We start from the raw sequence: 19,849 nt of genomic DNA, 5'->3' as shown, positions 1-19,849 counted from the left end.
TTCAGGCTGCACAAGGCATCATCTTATTAACACATGTTTTGGGAAATCAAGCCGCGCTTAGGCTTAGCATATGCTTCCCGTTCTCTATTTTTCTTTGCCTTCTCCACCGTAGTAATTTTACACCTACACTGAAGACATTTTGCCCAGATGTAATGTTCCTGAGTTTTCTGTTTTGCTATTGAAAGTGTAGGGAAAAAAATGTACCGGAAAATCTCAGTTGACAAAACATTTCCATCAGCCTGATGTAGATTTACTAGTCCTCATTAAGAAATCGTCTCTATTCAGACTCTCTGGATTTATCGTGTGTATACATACAGGGTTTTAGGAATTCCAAGGGTTTCTGAGAGCTTTAGCTCTTCCTGTGACTGGTTGATCATCGGCGTGTGAAGTGTCGGACACGATCAGAGCACAGGGGAAATATGTCAGCATCTCGGTCAGGTGCCAGGAGAAGTTCCAGGTCCTGAATAAATTTTCCCTGCGTAAACAGAATGTCCAAGGCAAATTCAATCCCAGTTCTGTTTTGTCCTCTCCATGGCTACAAGTGGAGATAGGGGATTTTAGAGAGACAGTCTGTTTTTTTTTTTTTTTTTTTTTTCAATGGTTTGTAAGATTTACCGGTCTTTTGGGGTCATAGATACTTTGCTATGGTAATGAGAATAACCTCCAGACCAAAGCTGGCCCTGAGGTCTTTAGGTTTCTGAAATGCTATACTAAATTGAATTTATTTTATGAATAATTATGTGCAGCTGGCTCTGCTCCCTGCCTGGATCAAGTATTGGATGATAATAGGAAGCCTGGCTGGGATTTGGAATTAGTAGTGGTTTGAGGCTAGGAGCCCTGGTAAAGAGTGAGATTGGTTTAGAGAAGGATAGAGGAGAAATACTGACAGACTGTTTTGTAACACGTGTCTTTATGTTTACAGGCAGCTGACTTTGCTGACAATTGATGACGTTATTCTTACCATAGATTGTAGAATCATAAGACCTGTTTTCTAATCATGGATCTTTCCTTACTGGCATTTTTCCCTTTGGTAATTTTCTTAATCTCTCAAATGCTCTGTTTTCTTTTTCTTTTTAGATTTGAATTATTTATTCAGTGGGGCGGTAGTGGGAAGGAGCAGAGGAAGAAGGGGAGAAGATCCAAAAGTAGCCCGACCCAGGGCTAGATCTCACAACCCAGAGATCAAGAGTCAGTGGCTCAACTGAGCAAGCCACCAAGGCACACAGCTCTATTTTCTTATTTATAATAGGATGTAATGATTCTATTTTAATGAGTGATATCATAAGCATTAAGCACCTTTAAGATGTAAATGGTTAGCAAGGAATTCCGGGTGAACCCTGGGTTCGTGCCCTGTGGATGTCACAGAGGACAATGGATCCGTAGAAAAAAAATTTTAATATATCAGGCTGTGAAATTCTGAGGATAAGAACTGTATCTAATATCACTTTGCATAACATTCAACACAGTGTGGAGTATATAGTGAACACCACACGTGTTGAATTAATTGAATGATGTAGATCCAATTGTAAGGAGAGAGAGAAAGCTGGCGGCGTCCTGTTAGACCCAGTTATCTGCTGTGGAACAGCATTTATGAGACTGGAATCGTCGGTTCCAAAATTTTCTCATCATCATAAGTGTGAGTTATTAGTTCACTGACTGCAGTATTCTTTTCTTGCCATTCTTTTAGACTCAAAACATATCAATATACCATTTTAGATAATTTGAGGAATAAAAACAATATTATAAGTAGGTAGTGGAGAATTTATTACCACGGTACTATGTTAACATTAAGAAATCCCTGCCAGAGATACAGTTTAGTACTTATGAAAACAAATCCTAAACACTAAAAAATGTTATTCATTGCCACTGATAGTTCTTTATACACTTACAGAAGACATTTCTCTACTTTCCCCTCCAAATTAGATTATTATGTTGGACTTTGATGTGCAGTATGAAAACTGTGCTTGTAGAAGGTGACAGTAGAGTAGATAATTCATAAAACTTGTTTCTGCTTATTTGGATAGTTTTTTCTCTGTACGTCTCTTTTTAAAATTTCAGCTTCATTGCAGTTTTTATTTATTGGCTTGTAAGATCTTTTAACTGTTAGCAAAGTATTATTGTAATATTGGCATATTACTAATAATGGAATTTTTTTTAAAGATTTTATTTATTTATTTGAGAGAGAGACAGTGAGAGAGAGCATGAGCGAGGAGAAAGTCAGAGGGAGAAGCAGACTCCCCGTGGAGCTGGGAGCCCGATGCGGGACTCGATCCCGGAACTCCGGGATCATGACCTGAGCCGAAGACAGTCGTCCAACCAACTGAGCCACCCAGGCATCCCACTAATAATGGAATTTTATTTCCTAGAAAAAGTAACCATTTCAGCTTCATTTTTTAATTAATAAGTACTATAATATGGCTTTTTCCAGTTAAGATTTCAAAAAATTCTTAAAGGATAGGTCTCCTAAAAAATAAAAAATTCCTCCCACTTAGACTTTAAGAATAACACAGTATATGTGCTATGATCAGTGCTGTGAATGGTATGACTGAAGAGTCACAGACCTGTACCTCTAAACAAGTAATACAAATTATAATATAATAAAACATATTATAAAATATAGCAACATATAAATAATATAACATAAAACATATTATATAATAAAACAAATTATATGTTAATAAAATTTTTAAAAGAATAATTTGACACTAGTTTATTTCTAAATAAATAATTTTCTAAAATTTATAATTTTAACATTAATTAATTAAATTAATAAATAGTAATAAAATTAATATTTCTAAAAAATAAATTTGACACTAGTTTATTTCTAAAGAATATGTTTAGTTTTATATTTAACCTCCCAGAAATTAGCGTAATTTATCTGGTCTGGGCCTATATGTGTGTGTGTGTGTGTATAAATATATATTTTTTAAATATTTTATTTATTGAGAGAGAGAGAGAACAAGCAAGGGGAGGCCAGAGGAAGAGGCAGACTCCCTGCTGAACAGGGATCCCAATATGGAGCTCTATCCCAAGAGCCTTGGATCATGACCTGGGCTAAAGGCAGGTACTTAACTGACTGAGCCTTCCAGGTACCCCAAATATCTCCTTTTTCTTATAAGTAAATTCCTAAAGATTGAGATGATAGAATTGTTTCAGTAATGGCCAGAAAGAGGCAAAGAATCTGGGAGAACATGCTTCCAACAAAATAAGACAAAAAAGGATATTCAGGGTAAAGCACTTTATTTATTTGTTTGTTTGTTTTTAAGAAGTTCATCATCTTTAGACTTAAGGAGTGTGGATACAGACTACACCAGACCCAGGGTTTTGAGTCTGCTGGGAGTAGACACAGCTATGGCAAACACAGGGAAATGGTGAGAGGGGAGGGGACACATAGTAGGCTCTAACTTGGCAGGGATGGTGGAAAATTGATGATCATGGGGGGTTGGAAATGAGGAGCAGCAGGAAGAAAGTTGTCTAAGATGGGGTCTGGCAGGCCCAGGGGGCAGCCCCCTTTGTCTGGGGCTCATAGTTGAGAGGGAAGGAAAATGAGGCCCTCCTCTCAGTGCTAAGGACCAGGCTCTTGGCTCAAGTTCCTTCTGCCCCACCCTCATCCATGGAGGAGATAGGGTCCTTGCCCCCTGGCTCCTTTCAAGAACCCAGAGGCTTTCCCCATTGAACCTCTGGAAGAAGCTTTTGCTGAACTCAACTCATAAGAGCTGATCATGATGACGCATGAGGGAGGGGTGCCGCTGAAGCCCCTTGTCCTGGGAAGGAGGCCCCGTGAGCTCCCCAGACATCCCTCAGCTGGATCCTCTGTAACAGCGGCAGTCAGGCGGAGAGGGTAAGGGAGGGGTGTCACTCTCACAGCCTCCAGAGTTCTCAGTGTGACCTGGCCTTGAGTCTCCACCCTGGGGAAGGGTAGAGTCTGCACAGCTGCCAGCTGCCGCCATCCCTGAGATGCCACCAGCCACAAAGCCCACGGGTGCTTTGTCCTTTGGCCTGAGCCCACTCAATCAGCTCTTCACCAGCTCATAGTTGAACCAGTACAGAGCAGAAAAGGGTGCATCCTGAAGGGAAGTGAGGTCCCAGCCCTGCCACACTGATCACCAGGTGCCCTGGGTCACGGCCTCCCAGACAGGAGCACCAGCCACGGTGTAACATGTGCAGAGCTAGCAGTTTTGTCCACACTAGCTCCAGGGAGCTTGTCACTGTCACGGTGCCCATGCTAGCTGGTGCCCCCGCCACCCTGTGTGCGAAGAGGTCAAAAGTTGGGTCAACCAAAAAGAAGGCCTTGGGTTGGGTTGGCTGTAGGCAGGGAAGTATGAGGCAGAGGTTGGCATAGTCACAACCAGGTGGCTGGGAGGCTGCTCCACAGGGTCCTGGTGACCTCATGTCTTATCATCTTCACCACGGCAGTCATGGTGCCAGAGAAGGGAGCATGTCCTGAAACCAGATGGCACAGCAGGCACTGTTTGGGCACAGGATCCAGGGCTCCAGGGCACTACTGCAGTAGAAGTGGTACTTCCTCTTGGCCTACTTGCATTTCATATCTTTTGATATATACCAGAAGTGGTATATGAGAGTGGGCTCCAGAGTCTGCAAGAGGGCATTGGCTTATTGGCCAACGAGCGACACCGTGACTGCAAGCATACCTTCACCACACCCAGGGGTGTCATGAAGAGGGAGGTGACCAAAACTTCAATGCTTGAGGCCACTATTCATTGGAGGGGCTACTGTCCCCAGGGTCCTGGTCAAGCTTATAGCTTCAGTGCTGGCTGTAGGCTGGTGCTCGTGCAACAAGGTGCCCATGGTGGCTCCTCAGCTGGTGCATTGTCCACATGCCCTCTAATCTCTTTTACTACATTCTGTATTTTAGATAATTGTAATCTCTGAAATAAGAATTTACCTGGGGCTTGCAACCATCAGAAAACAATGCCAGATGGAGAGCTATAACTAACCAATTGATTGGTTTTAATTATGACGTCTATGCAAGCAGTGTCCAAATGGGAAAATTTCATATCGGTGGGATTCTCTTGAGTCAGATTCCAGAGTCAAGCTTCCTCACCTAACTTGCAGAAATTTCCTAGAGACTGAGATATACACTGAAATCTTTCCCTCTTTGCAAATCTTTACCTCTCCCAACACCTTCCAAATAATCTTTCATTCTACTTTCCAGAAAAAAAAAAAAAAAAATTGAAGCTCTCAATTTCTACTCATCACTACAAAACTATAAAGCTACCCAAATCTTAACCACCATTAGATGTTTCACTTTTATACATACAGTTCTTTTTTTCTCCTATGTAAAGATAATCCTTCTAGTGTGCTTTAGATGTATTTCCTCCAGATCCCTACCAAATATCAATGCCCTCTCAATTGTCCTTTTCTCCGATACATCTTTTTGTTGCTGAAACATTAAATCTCTTAAAAAACAAACAAACAAAAAAAAAACAAAAACAGCAAACAAAAAAACTCTTCTAATTTTTTTTTTTTCTATTTCACTTGCTTTTCAATCTGAGGAAGATTTCTTCTTCTATTACTACTCCTGAAGTAGTTCTCCCTAAGTTTAGCAAGCCTCTCTATGTTGCTAAATTCAAAGGACTGATTTCAAAATTTGCCTAACTTAATTCTCAGTGATTTTTAGTAATCCCATTGTGCTGTGCTTTATTCCTACTTGTCTGGTAGTTCTTTGCCAACCCAACTTGGTAGTTCATTTTTCTCTAACTGGTAATTAAATATTAAAAACAAAAGTTTACTAAGGCTTTCCTTGGTCCATATTCTCCAAACTTAATCCAACCTTTGGTTTCAGTCACCACCTATATTTCAAGGACTTCCAACTTTTTATATACAGTTCAGACCTCTGTTCCGAACTCTATAGATTTAACTCTTAATTCCATTTCTTCACTTGGGTTTTTCCCTTATTTTTCCTTTGGTACCCATATACAAATCATCACCAAGTAGTGCATATTTTATTTTCCCACATCACTGCTATGATGGTCCAAGTATAGACAGACACAATTAATTATTTTTAAGGAATAAATTCTTAACTAATTTCACTGCATCCGTTTTCATCGCCTCATATTCTGTCTTCTAGGTTATCGCCATAATAGTCTTTAAAAATCCCAAAATTGATTTTATTCTCTATTGCACAATTAAAGCCTTCCAGAAACTGTCATTGCTCTTTGGATAAAGAATAAATATCTTCAATAAGCCTGTGTTTCAAGCATATTCTCCATGACATGCCTGGACTCTGCATATCTCTCCATCCTCTTCGCGTACCAACCTCCAACTTTTTCTCCGAAGTTGAGATGTCCTGGCATCCTTTCATTTCCTCAGATTCCTGCCCAGGGTTTTTGCACGAGTTGTAACCTCTGCCCAGAAAGTTCTTCTTTCAACCTCCTCACTTCATGTATTTCAGCTCAAGCCTACTTCTTGATAAAATTGTTTTCCTAACCTCTTATTATAGTTATACTCACTTTTAATATTTTTAATTAAGGCATTTATTTTTCCCATTTTATTGAGGTATAATTATCAAATAAAATTGTATGTATTTAAGGTATATAGCATGATGATTTTATATCAGTATACATTATAAAATGATTACCATAATCAAGCTAATTAACACATCCATCACCTCACATAGTTGACATTTTTTGTGTGTGGTTAAGAACATTTGAGATCTACTCTCTTAGCAGATTTCAAGTAAGCAGTATTATTAACTAAGTCACCGTACTGTTCATTAGATTTTCAGATCTTACTCATATTGTAACTGAAAGTCTGTACATTTTGACCAACATCTCCCTATTTTCCCCACCTCCCAACCCCTAGCAACCACCATCTACCTTCTGCTTATGTGAGTTTGACTTTAGATTCCACATGTGAGATTATACAATATTGTGCTTTCTGTGTTTGGTTTATTTACCTTAATGTCCTTGAAGTTCATCCATGTTGTTGCGAATAACGAGATTTACTCTTTTTTTGTATGGCTGAATAATTTTCTATTATGAATGTATTATGACATATTTTCTTTGTCCATTCATCTGTTGATGGACACATAGGTTGTTTTTTTATGTCTTGGCTATTTTGAAAAATGTTGGCTGCAATGAACATAGAAGTACATATATCTCTTTAAGATATTAATTTCGTATCTTTCGATCTATACCAGAAGTTGTATTGATAGATCATGGGGTAGTTGTATTTTTAATTTTTTGAGGAAACCCCATTTTCCAAAATGGTGTACCAATTTATATTCCTAACACAGTGTACAAGAATTTCCTTTTCTCCACACCCTCACTGACACTTGTTATCTCTGGTCTTTTTGATAATAGCCATCCTAACAAATGTGAGATGCTATCCCCAGTTTTAATTTGCATTTCCCTGATGGTTAGTGATGTTGAGCATCTTTTTATATATATACTGGTCATCTGTAAGTCTTTTTTTGGAAAAATGTCTAATATTTTTTTCTTAAAATCATGTTCTTTTTCTTCTATTATCTCCATTTGTAAGTATACTTTTTCTCATTTCTGTGAAAACTTGCATTTTTGCAACACTGCATCCTCACCAGTGTTTTTTAAAAACTTTATTGAGGTATAGTTGATACTCAAAATTGTATACATTTAATGTATATATCTTGATGACTTTGGGTATATGCATAATCCTTAATACCAGTGCCACAATAAAGATATTTATATATCTATCACCTTTCCTTATGTTCTTTTGTGTATGTGATTTTGGATTTATTTGTTTGTTGAAAAAAATCACTTAGCATGAGCTCTGTCTTCTTCATGTATTTTAAAGTGCACCATATGTTACTCTTAAGTACAGGTACTCTGTTGTACAGCAGATCACTAGAACTTCCAGTGCATTAAGCATCAATACCACATGACTCAGGAATTCTCTTCTTAGGTATATATCCCAAAGAATTAAAAGCTGGTGTACAAACAAAAACAGGTATATGAATGGCTGTCACAGGATGATTCAGTAACTGAATGGTGGAAATAAGCCACCTGTCATCAACTGCTAAATGGGTAAATAAAATGTGGTACATCCATGCAATGTGAAATTATTTCAGTCACTAAAATAAATGAAATACAAATAAATGATACAAATTGGATCAAAATTGAAAGTGTGCTGATTGAAAAAAGCCAGAATAGATAAATTCATAGAAATAAAAAGCAGATTAATATCAGGTATTTGGGGAGGAAGGGATTGAGAGTGACTGCTTAATGGGAATGGACTTTCCTTGTAATGTGATGAAAATATTCTGGAACTAGCTAGTAGTGATACTTCCCCATCATAATGAATATATTAAATGCCATGGAACTGTATACTTTAGAATGATAAAATTGTTAAATTTTTATATGTATTTTAATTATATAAACACACACGTTGGGATGCCTGGGTGGTTCAGTGGGTTAAAGCCTCTGCCTTCAGCTCAGGTCATGATCCTGGGATTTTGGCATAGAACCCCACATTGGGCTCTCTCTTCAGAGAGGAGCCTGCTTCCTCCTCTCTCTCTGCCTGCCTCCCTGCCTACCTGTGATCTCTGTCTGTCAAGGAAGTAGATAAAATCTTTAAAAAAAATCATAAATTAATTGACTAGGTCATGGAGGGTTTTTTAATTACCAGATATTTATTGAATCAGGCTGTACTCTAGGATCGAGGGTAAAATGGAACAAAATCAGCATTGAGCCTTCATTCTTGTGGTATTTACACTCAAGGAAATAATGAGTCAAATCACTACAGAAATAAAAGGATTATAATAATCTAATTAATATGTGTTGTTTGAGTTAGACACATTGAAAATACCCAATAAAATAATAAATACAAAATTATTATTATTGTTTTTAATTTTCATCCTTGAAATAACATATCCACTCTGTTCCACAGAGTGGATCTGTTATTGTAGCCATCTTGAAAATTTGTACAGTGAGTCACGGGGATTGACACCTGACATTTATGGCTCATTCAGTGGAAGCCGTCAGCATCTCTGAGATTTTTAATATGTATTCATGTAAGTAGGTGTTAAAGCACATTCATACATGTACAGTACACACACACATGCACACACATAGAATAATATTGCTGCAAATACTCAGAATTCTTTTTTGTTATGCCTGAAAATAGCTTGTTCTAGTGCATATTTTCAATCAACTCACTTTTCCTGTGTTTATTTTCTGTATTTAATTTTTTTTTCGCTTGTAGACAACAGAAACTTATTTTTCAAAGACCTAGAAGCTGGGAGTCTTATGAATTTCAGAACAATCTGAAATCTTTATGCTCTTTTCAAACATAATATCAACTCCCATGCCTTGGTATGTTGTTGGATTCTCTGAAACCACAATTCCATGCACCGTATGTGAATTAAATCTCTTGCAGGTATCCGGCTACTTCAGATTCTAACCATGTAGAGTTCCTTGGTGGTAAGTCTTTTATCTTGGAATCACAAAGAGAAACAAATTCAAGCCAGTTTTACATTTAAACACACGATTACATAGTAGACACTCCATAAAAGCAATAAACATTTGAATTCTAAAAATAGATTGATTTATTATTAGTAAATGGCAGAACCTCATGAGCCCAAACATTATTCTTCCTATTGCCCCTTATTTGGCGTGGTACAATGAACTTGCACTGCTGGCAAAACAGGAGCTCCTGATTCATTCCAATCAGCTAACTATAAATTCTCACAGTACAAAAATCACCAATTCCTTTCTTTTGTGCTTTGCTGGCATAATTTAAGTATTTGAGCAGTCATTTGTTAAGTGATCCAGCTCCTTGGATTTCGGCTTTCCAAGACACTTCTGACATCCGCTAATGTGCTCACTTGAGTAATGTTTTCCATTGCACAGACATTTATATAGCCTTCCGTGTTTTCAGATGGTTCCCATAGAAAGATGCTATTCAAGTCAAGATTTTGCAACAAATGTTATTATCATCAATATAACAAATAAACAGTTCTTTCTTCTGTTGATTTTTAAAAACTCAAAAAAAAATCACAATATATAATATGTGCTAGACTAAGGTTATAGGAGATCTAATGGCATTAATGGTGATATATTATGAATGTATCATGTTCATTATTTTTCTCATTGTTGTCAGGGTTGTTTTTTTTTCTCTAACTAGTATTCCTAGTTTTGGAGAAATACCCCACTCTCACTTCAAACACACAATTCTATAGAGGTGGAAAATCTTTATTCTGAGCACAGGGGAATGGTAGCATTTCTAAGCACCTTACATATATTCATTGATCTCATGACATTTGTATTGGATAAGCACTATTGTTATTCACAATTTACTGGGAATAATAAGGTCCAGAAAAATTAAGTAACTTTCTAAAAGTCACATGGTTAATTAGTATCAGAGATGAGATTTGAATAAAACAATCTGTTTCCTAAGTTCAGTCTCTTCCTATACTTCAAGCCAAGCTTGTTGTTTAGTCTGCTGGGGTTGCTCTAGCCAATTACGATAGACTGAGTGAATTAAACAACAAACTTATTTTTTCCAGTTCTGAAAACCTTGAAGTCCGAAGTTAAGATACCAGCAGATTTGGTTCTTGGTGAGAACTCTCTTTCCAGTTTGTGGGTGGAGAGCCGTCTTCTTGTAGCCTCACATGGTGGACACCCAGAGAGAGAAGCAAACTCTCTCCTGTTTCTTCCTATAAGGTCACTAATCCTATCATGTGGTCTCCACACTCATGACCTAATTACCTAATTACCCAAAGGCCCCATATGCAAATACCATCACACTGGGGAATGCAGTTTTAACATACGAGTTTTGTGGGGCTACAAACATGAAGTCCGTTACCCTAATGTTTCTTGAAATTTTCACTTTACGGCTCACCTTGGGAAGGTCTGAATCTAGGATCTGCCAGGAGGTGGTATTTCCCACCTGTGGAGAATGGCAGCTTGAAAAAAAATGAAGCCAGTGTGGAGAAAGAAAGCATGCTGAGAGAAAGAGTGCTGGCAGTATTAGGGATTTGTTTTGATTGCTCTGGAGAACACTTACATGCTAGCATTTTTCTGTGCTTTGGGTGGTCACTACTTTTTCTTTCTGGCAATCGAATGGGTTTTCTAAAGCACTCATCTAAAACAATGTTTTATTAGTAGCAAGTAGACTTGTTGGCCACTAAAAAAGATACAAAGGTGTTCGGAGATAAGGTCAGAGAGGCAACAGGAGTGGGGGCAGGTACACCATTGGATACCTTTCCCTTACATTCACAGTGAAGTTGGGAGCCATTTCAGATTTTTGAGGAGAGAAGTGGCCTCATCTCTGTTTTGGGAGAATCACTTATAGTGGTAACTTATGTATCAGAATAAAGGAAAGAAGAAAGGAGACCAGTTGGGGGCCTTTGCAATGAATCAGGTGAGAGGTGTTGTGCATGGCGGAGGGTAGTTCCAATGGAGAGAATGAAATGTAAGGAGGAACCAGGGGGGTTTCTTCATGGCTTTAGAAGTACGGTGTAAGAGAAACTGACAATCTAGGATGGCCCCCAAAGATTTAAGTTTGAGCAGCCAAAATTTTGCAGTCACCAGCAAGTGAAATGAAGAAGATTGTATAAGCAGTTAATAGAGGGAAGATCAGGATTTTAAGAATCCATGAGCAGAAGGAATGGTCAATAGTATCAAACACTATACAGTTAATCTGTAAAATACAGGCTGAAAAAATTCCAGATTTATTTGATTATTAATGCTGAATTTGTAAGAGCTGATGCACTGCACTGGTACATAAGATACCAGATCATAAAATTAGAAATAACGAATGATAGGTAAGGATAGGGATCTAGTGGTGAAAATCAACATTCTCAAGAAATGTACTTCTAAAGAAATGGAGATAAAATTCTAGCCAGAGAAGGACAAGGGTTGGAGAGGATACTTAAACATAATTTTATAGAAATGGAAAAAAATAATTTCTTACATATTTCAAAGTATACGTCATTACAGCATATTTACATTTCTTATGTGTGTGCAATGCATATGGCTATAATTTAATGGAGAAATGTAAAATATTTCCCTGCTTTTCAGAATATTTATCTCGGGATGAGTTAAATCAGGAGCAATTTTCAGTGAACATGACTTTTTCACCTTAACAAATTATAAAGGAAGTATACTTTCCTGGGTACGCTCCAATATGATTAAACTAATGACATGTAATATCTGTGAGAACATCTACTTTCCTCCACCTATTACTTTGTGTTTCCTGAAACTTTGCCTCTCCTCAAAAGTGTTTGCAATCAGCTGGTGACAGACTACGTTTTTAAAAATTAATAACAGTCTATTAGTGACACAGTTCTTTGTCTTAGTTATGTTGTATTACCTCACTTTCATTCAGGTGATCATTTTTTCCCAAATGATGTAAGAATAATTCGTGCTAACTCTTTCCTAAAGTTCCTTGTGGTGAATGTGACATTTTAAAACTCACTAGTGTTATCTTAAACCAGGAACCTAAAAACTGTCCCTCTTTCCCCCATGCCATAGAGATTGATGGCTGAACAAAACAGCTGTTTTTTCCTTTTTTCTGAGGCAAAGAATCTTGGTTTTTTTTAGAGGGAGACACAACTGTTCAAAGTGAGTTATTTTATTTCCCAAACGTCTTTGTTCCAAGTGATTGACATGTGACTAATTTGGGGTCAATGGCATGAACAGAAACACAGGCATACCTTGATTTATTCAGCTTTGCAGTTATTTATTTATTTTTTTAACAAATTGAAGGTTTATGGAAACCCTGCTTTTTTTTTTTTTTTAAACATATGGAAGGTTTATGGAAACCTTGCATTGACCAAGTCTATTGGCATCATTCTTCCAATAGCATTTGCTCACTTTGTGTCTTTGTGGCTCATTTTGGTAATTCTCATAGTATTTCAAACTTTTTTTCATTATTATTATATCTGTTAAAGTAATCTGTGATTAGTGATCTTTGATATTATTGTTGTCATTGTTTTGGGGCACCATGAAGCACACCCATACACAACATCAAATGTAATTGATAAATGTGCGTGTCTGGGCTGCTACATCCACCAGCCATTCCCCCATCCCTCCTCCTTTCCTCAGATTTCTCTATTGCCCAAGACACAACAATATTAAAATTAGTTCACAACCCTATGATGGGCTCTAAGTGTTCAAGTAAAAGAATCATACATCTCTCATTTCAAATCAAAAACTAAAAATGGTTAAGCTTAGTGAGGGAGGCATGCCTAAAGTTGAGAGAAACAGAAAGCTAAAAACGTCTTGCACCAAAAAGTTGGCCAAGTTGTGAATGCAAAAGCAAGTTCTTAAAGGAAGTCAAAAGTGCTACTCTTGTATTCAGAAGATCTAGCTAAGGTAACTCATAAAGGTGGTAGTGCTAAACAACAGATTTTCAATATAGACAAAACAGTTTTCTATTGGAAGAAGATGTCATCTAGGACTTTCCTAGCTAGAGAGGAGAAGTCAATGTCTGGCTTCAAAGCCTTAAAGGCTAGACTGACTCTCTTATTAAGGGCTAATGCAGATGGAGACTTTAAATTAAAACCAGTGCTTGCTTACCAATCTGAAAATCAAAGGGCCCTTAAAAATTATATAAAATCTACTCTTTTTGGCTCAATGAATGAACACGAAAGCCTGGAAGACATCAGTCAGTCTACAGCATGGTTTACTAAATATTTTAAGCCCACCACTGAGAACTACTGCTCAGAAAAGAAAGATTGCTTCCAAAATATTACTACTCATTGACAATACATCTGGTTACCAAGAGCTGTGATGCAGATGTGCAGTGAGATTAATATTGTTTTCATGCCTGCTAATGCAATATAAATTCTGCATCCCATGAATCAAGGACTAATTTCAACTTTTAAGTCTTATTACTTAAGAAAATTTTGTAAAGCTGTAGCTGCCATAGACAGTGATTCCTCTAATGGATTTGGGCCAAGTAAATTGAGAGCCTTCAGGAAAGGATTCACTATTCTAGGGGCCATGAAAAACACTTATGTTTCATTAGAGGAGTTCAAAATATCAACATGAACAAAAATTTGGAAAAAAAATTGATCCAGTCTTCATGGATGACTTCTGGGGGTTTCAGAGTTCAATGGAGGAAGAAAATACAGATGTGGTGGAAACAGCAAGAGAAGTAGAATTAGAGAGAGAGTGTGTATGTGAGGGAGAAACAGAGGGATAGGGAGAGCGAAAATCTCAAACAAAGTTCCCACTGAGTGGGGAGCGTGAAAGTGGGCTCCATCTCAAGGCCAAAGATCATGATTTCAGAAACCAAGAGTTGCATGCTTAACTGACTGAGCCACCCAAGTACCCAAAGAGAAGCAGGATTAGAAGTGGAGCCTGTATATGAGATTGAATTGTTGTAGTCTCGTGAAAAAAATCTCAAGTTGCTTTTATGCGTGAGCAAAAAAACATGGCTTATTGAAGTGGATTCTACTCCCCGTGAAGATGCTGTGAAGATTGTCAAAATGACAGCAAAGGATTTAGAATATTATATAAATTTAGTTGATAAAGCAGCAGTGGGGTTTGAGAAGATTGACTTTTGAAAGAAGTTCTGTGGGGAAAATGCCATAAAACAGCTTTGTATGCTACAAATAACTCTTTTGTGAAAGAAGAGTCAATCCATGTGGCAAACATAATTGTCTTGTTTTAAGAAATTGCCACAGCCACTCTAGCCTTCAGCAACTACTACCCCGATCAGTTAGCAGCATTCCACAAAGAGGCAACAAACTCCATCAGCAAAAAAGATTACGTTTGACTTGCTGGAAGCTCAGATAGTGCTTAGCATTTTTAGCAGTAAAGCGTTTTTAATTAGGTTATGTATGTTGTTTTAGACTTAAGGATTTTGCGTGCTTAATACACTACAGTATAGTGTAAATATAACTTTTATTTTCATTGGGGAACTGAAAAACTCATTTGGCTCCCTTTATTGTGATACTTGCTTTATTGCAGTTGTCTGGAACTGGAACCACACCATCTCCATGGTATGGCTGTAGTCTTGTGGCAGTTTCTTGGACATTTATTTAAATAACATTTGCCTCATACCCTCTTTCCTTTCTCTTTATTTCTTATTACTTTTTATTAAAATAGGGTATTATTACTATTAAAATAGGGTGTTATTATTACAGTTTTAGCCATTTTCATGTGCCCAAGGACAAGTCCCTACCATAGGAATGGGAAATAATTACCTGGAATGAGCTATATCCCTGAGGACTTTGGGGAGCAGAACTAACACGGCACCTCTGAACTTTTTGCCTCTAAATTTTTGTATGAGACAGAAATCAAGTTTTCGTTTATTTAAAGCTATTATTTGTGATCATTGTAATTTATGATTGAATCTTAAATAATATACTGTGATTCTCATGAAATTTTGTATCACTGAAGTGTAGACTAATACAACTTTTAAGTAAAGTAACTCATAATTACTATCCTATTTTTATCATCCATTTAATAGCCATATTTTAACACTTCCTTAAAAAAATGTAAGTGTTAAATATGCTGAGAAAAATGTGCAATCATGAAGGGAATTTAGCTGTGTAACCTGTACCCACATAAAGAAATAGAACATAAACAGTGGAGCAAAAGATCTTCTATAAGCCCTCGGCTTTCACCATTTGAAGACAAATACTATATTGACCTCCAACAGTATCTGTGGGTTTTGCCTCTTTTTGAAATGCAGATAGTTAGAATCATGATATAGACAGTCTTCCTTTTTGCAGGAGGGTCTGGTGTCCTTCACTCAATATTACACTTATAAGATTTGTGTGTTTTCATATAACAATTGTTTATACTCTTTTCATTGTGTAAAAAAATACACCTATATATCCATATATGTATGTGTGTATATATATATATATAATTAATGTGGAGGTGTGTCACCTAGATCTCTCAAGGAAGGGCTTGCTGCCTGGCTGCTGGAAATATGGTCAGCATACATCCTTCAGTTCTCCACATTTTCGGGGTCTGCGTAAGTTTCAGAGAGCCACTTTTTACAGAGCTCCTATCTTTCTGCAGGGAAGCGTGCATCTGCTGAGAGTCAGGATCTAAAATCTGGTCATTTGGTTCCCATAATGGACAGTCTGATGGGCAATATCCCCTCCAGATCTCCACCCCCCAGAGATTACTGACATTGTGTCAGACCTACATCACAGTTTAGTTCTTCTTCCCAGTCATGCCTCTTTCCTTTCCCCTTAACACATGCTCATTCCTAATAAACATCTTTTCCTTGTCTGTTTCATAACCAGTCACAGTTGAAACCAAGAACACAGGAGGTAAGATGGTGTTTCAGCACTAGATCACTAATGTTCGATTGGTAATGAGGACTCCCTTACTGGTGACAGGCAGAGCACAGACAATCCCAGCTACAAAGTCATGGTCCAATTATTGAAACTTTCACCAGTAGTGACCTGGGAGAATGTCACCGGTGGAAGAAAATGAATCAGGTATTGAAGAAAAAGCATTATAATAAGAAAAATGGACCAAATAGCTATTGCTGATTATCACTGGTGCTCTAGAACAATGGTTCCTAATTAAGGACAAGTTTGCTCCTGCCCTCTGCTCCCTGCCATCATGTAATGATGATCATGATCATGATTCCTATCAGAATCATCATTTCATATAGTTGAGGGCCTTATATATATGTCATTGTAAAATGGAAGTTGTTTAGCTGGGATCAATCCCAAGCAAGAACAGAGGGCCCAAGCAAGCAGCATGAGAAGATAACCAAGAATCCCGTGGCACATACCAAGTCTGTATCAGTGCTCCTCCCTCCACTTACAAAGTAGGCATGTGTGGAGTGTCTTGCAACTAGCTAAATGAGGAGAAAGAAAAGAAAAATGAACAAGTTTTAGTTGACAGGTGGTTGGCTTGGAAATTGATAGTGATTATAGTACAGCCTCATTCTGGAGTGTCCATGAAAGAGATTATAGAAGACTAAACCTGCCAGTTGGAAGATCTTCAGATTGTGCCCCTGCCATCCAACTTGTGTGGAAGAAGTGTCCCAAGATTAGAAAATATATAGACTCATGGGCAGTATTAAATGAGATTGAAGGCTAGTCAGAAACTTGGAAAAAAACAAAATTAAAAAATTAAAAGTGAAGAAATAGGATGTGTGGGGGTAAAGACACACAAATACACATAGGAAAATGGTAACAAAAAATGAAGAGGGGCACTGGGGGGCAGCAGTGTCCTAGGATCTGACCCCACATCGGGCTCCCTGCTCAGCCGGGAATCTGCTTCTCCCTTCCCCTGTTGTAGTGCTCTTGCTTGTTCTCTTTCTCTTCTCTCTCTCTCATTTATTTATAAATAAATTAAATCTTTAAAATAAAAAACAAGAATGAAGAATCTATAGAGCATACATATGTCTACCACGATGCACAAACTATGCAGCAAGCACTAAATAATGATGTAGACCAAAAAAATGCCAGTTGACCAGCCAGTCTTTGCCATCAACTACTCCAATGTTGGAACAAGGGGTATACAATGAAAGTAGCCATGATGGCGGAGATGGAAGCTATGCATAGATTCCATGACATGGACTTCCACTTTCCAAGGCTGACTTATTTACCGCCATTGCCAAATGTCCAACCTTCCAGGAACAGAGACTAGCAATGAGTTATAAATGCGTTACTATTCCTTAAGGTGACAAACTGGCTAGTTGGTTGCAGGTTGGCCATTTGGATCCTTCCACCTTAGAAGAGTCAGCAGTTTATTGTCATAGAAATAGACATGGATTTTAAGCATGGATTTGCCTTTTCTCCTTGCATGTTCACAACCAGCACTACTATTCAAGGCGATTTGAAGCAGTTGAGCCACACATGGGATTCCACATATTTCTTTATATTAAGGGGCACTTATTTTAGCAAAATTGATACAGGATTGGATCCCATGATAGTCCAATTGATCAGTTTCTCTCATTATAATTAGTGTATTTTGAGTACTAGTTAAGAAATTCTGTGTATCCCAAGTCATGAAGATATTCTCCTAGGTATTTACTAAAAGCTTTATTGTTTTATATTTCCTACTTAGATCTATAATACATCTGGAATTGATTTTCTGTGAATGGTATGAAGTAAGGACAATTTTTCCCCCATATGGATATTCAGTTGACTCACCATCATTTATTGAAAAGTTCATCCCTTCCTTTCTACACCACTTTGTCACCTTTGTTACAAATAAAAATCTGAATATGTTTTGCAATTCTGTTTTTCTCCATTGTTTGATGACACAATCCTGTGCCAATACACACTGTCTTCTTTCTTACAGTTTTATTAAGTTTAGGAGTCTAATAGTATAAGTTATCCAGCATCTTCAAGTTCATCATGACGCTTCTGGCTCCTTTGCATCTGCCCAGAAATTGTACCTTGGGTTTTCTAATTTCTACACAGAATGCAAAACTGAGTAAGAAATTATTCTGATTTCATTAAATATATAGGTCAATTTGGGAAGAATGAGCTTTTATGACATCCAGTCTTACAATCCATCAATGTTTATTAAGTCCTCTTAATTTCTTAATTCTTTAACAAATTAAAAATTTATCCATGGTATTAATTCCCACTTGCATATCACCTAAGGTTTCCACTTCCATTGCAATTTGCAGTTCACCACTTAGGAATTGACTGAAACTTTTCTAATCAAGCTCACCAATGTATCTGTATTTGGAGGGGACTCTTGCTTCTTGTTTTGCTTAACTACAGGTATATGACACTACTTCTTGACTAGTACTTCCATTATGAAAATTTTATTCCTTTGGCTTCTAGTCAATAATCTTTTTCTGCATTTCTTCCTATTGGTAGGGATTCTCTTTATTTAAGTTTTCCTTTCCAGTTCTTTGCCATCTTTTAATTGTCACTATAATGCAGGTTTCTATCTTAAATCTGTTCTTTTTGCAATTTATATACACTGCTGAGTGTTCAGTGTTCAACCCATTCAATTTGTTTGAATTATAAATGAGATGCATATTGTTACCAGTTTTTAAAATATCCAGTTCAAATCTCTTCCTAGGTATTAGACCATATATCAAACTGTTTATGAATAGATGTCTCAAGGGATAGCAAGATCAATGTATCCAGAATGAAATTTACAATCTAATTTTCCAGCTTAAGCCTCTTCATATGTTTCCTATTTTAGTTAATGACATCTCACTCATCTCATTTGCAGGAATATTAACACAATCATGACAAATTTCTCTTCTTAAACTCAAAAATCCAATGAATAACCTGATAATTTTTCTTTTAATTCTTTGGCACTACTATATATATATACATATATATACATATATATGTATATATATACACACACATACATGCATGCATATATATATATTTATATATATAATTTATTATATATATATAGATATATATAATGAATTTGGGAAACACTCCAAACAGGATTTCCTGTCTCCAGACTTGATCATGTTGACATGTTGATATGGAAGATTATGTTGGCTGACTGTGTTCATTGGGAGAGTTTACTTCACACCAGGATCTAAACACTTAGAATTCTATATTAGAAAGCTATGTATTAAGATAATTTAGAGTGCCTATCTAAGATCAAAACCAAAAATGATTGATTATCAAATACTCAAAATGAAAACTTAACTCAAAGATAGTGTTGGAAGATTGCTGAAGCTAAATGGATAATGGAATTAAGAAGGTTAAAATAGGCATTAGAATTTGGGGTTTCAAGATCCCTGGAGAGAGAAATTGAGACCTGAAGCCTATGTGATGCAGAGAACCTGGACTGAGCTTCTGTGGTATAGATAAAACCCAAAGTAATGTCTTTTTCATGAAGTAGGAATTTTAAAATATGGCCCTGAAGCCTGATATATATTGAGATCTGGAATAGAACTAGATTCATCTGTGACTATTTGGTAATATTAAATT

At 37.0% G+C, this 19,849-nt stretch overlaps 1 pseudogene; it reads right to left on the bottom strand.

The window, feature by feature from the left end:
• Positions 1-373: 373 nt before the first annotated feature.
• LOC132014589 (probable mitochondrial glutathione transporter SLC25A39) lies at positions 374-17,538 on the bottom strand (annotated as a pseudogene).
• Positions 17,539-19,849: the final 2,311 nt, after the last annotated feature.

This window comes from Mustela nigripes, chromosome 3, assembly GCF_022355385.1.
Source record: "Mustela nigripes isolate SB6536 chromosome 3, MUSNIG.SB6536, whole genome shotgun sequence".
In the NCBI taxonomy this organism is placed as follows: domain Eukaryota; kingdom Metazoa; phylum Chordata; class Mammalia; order Carnivora; family Mustelidae; genus Mustela; species Mustela nigripes.
This window is presented reverse-complemented; position numbering and strand designations above follow the sequence as displayed.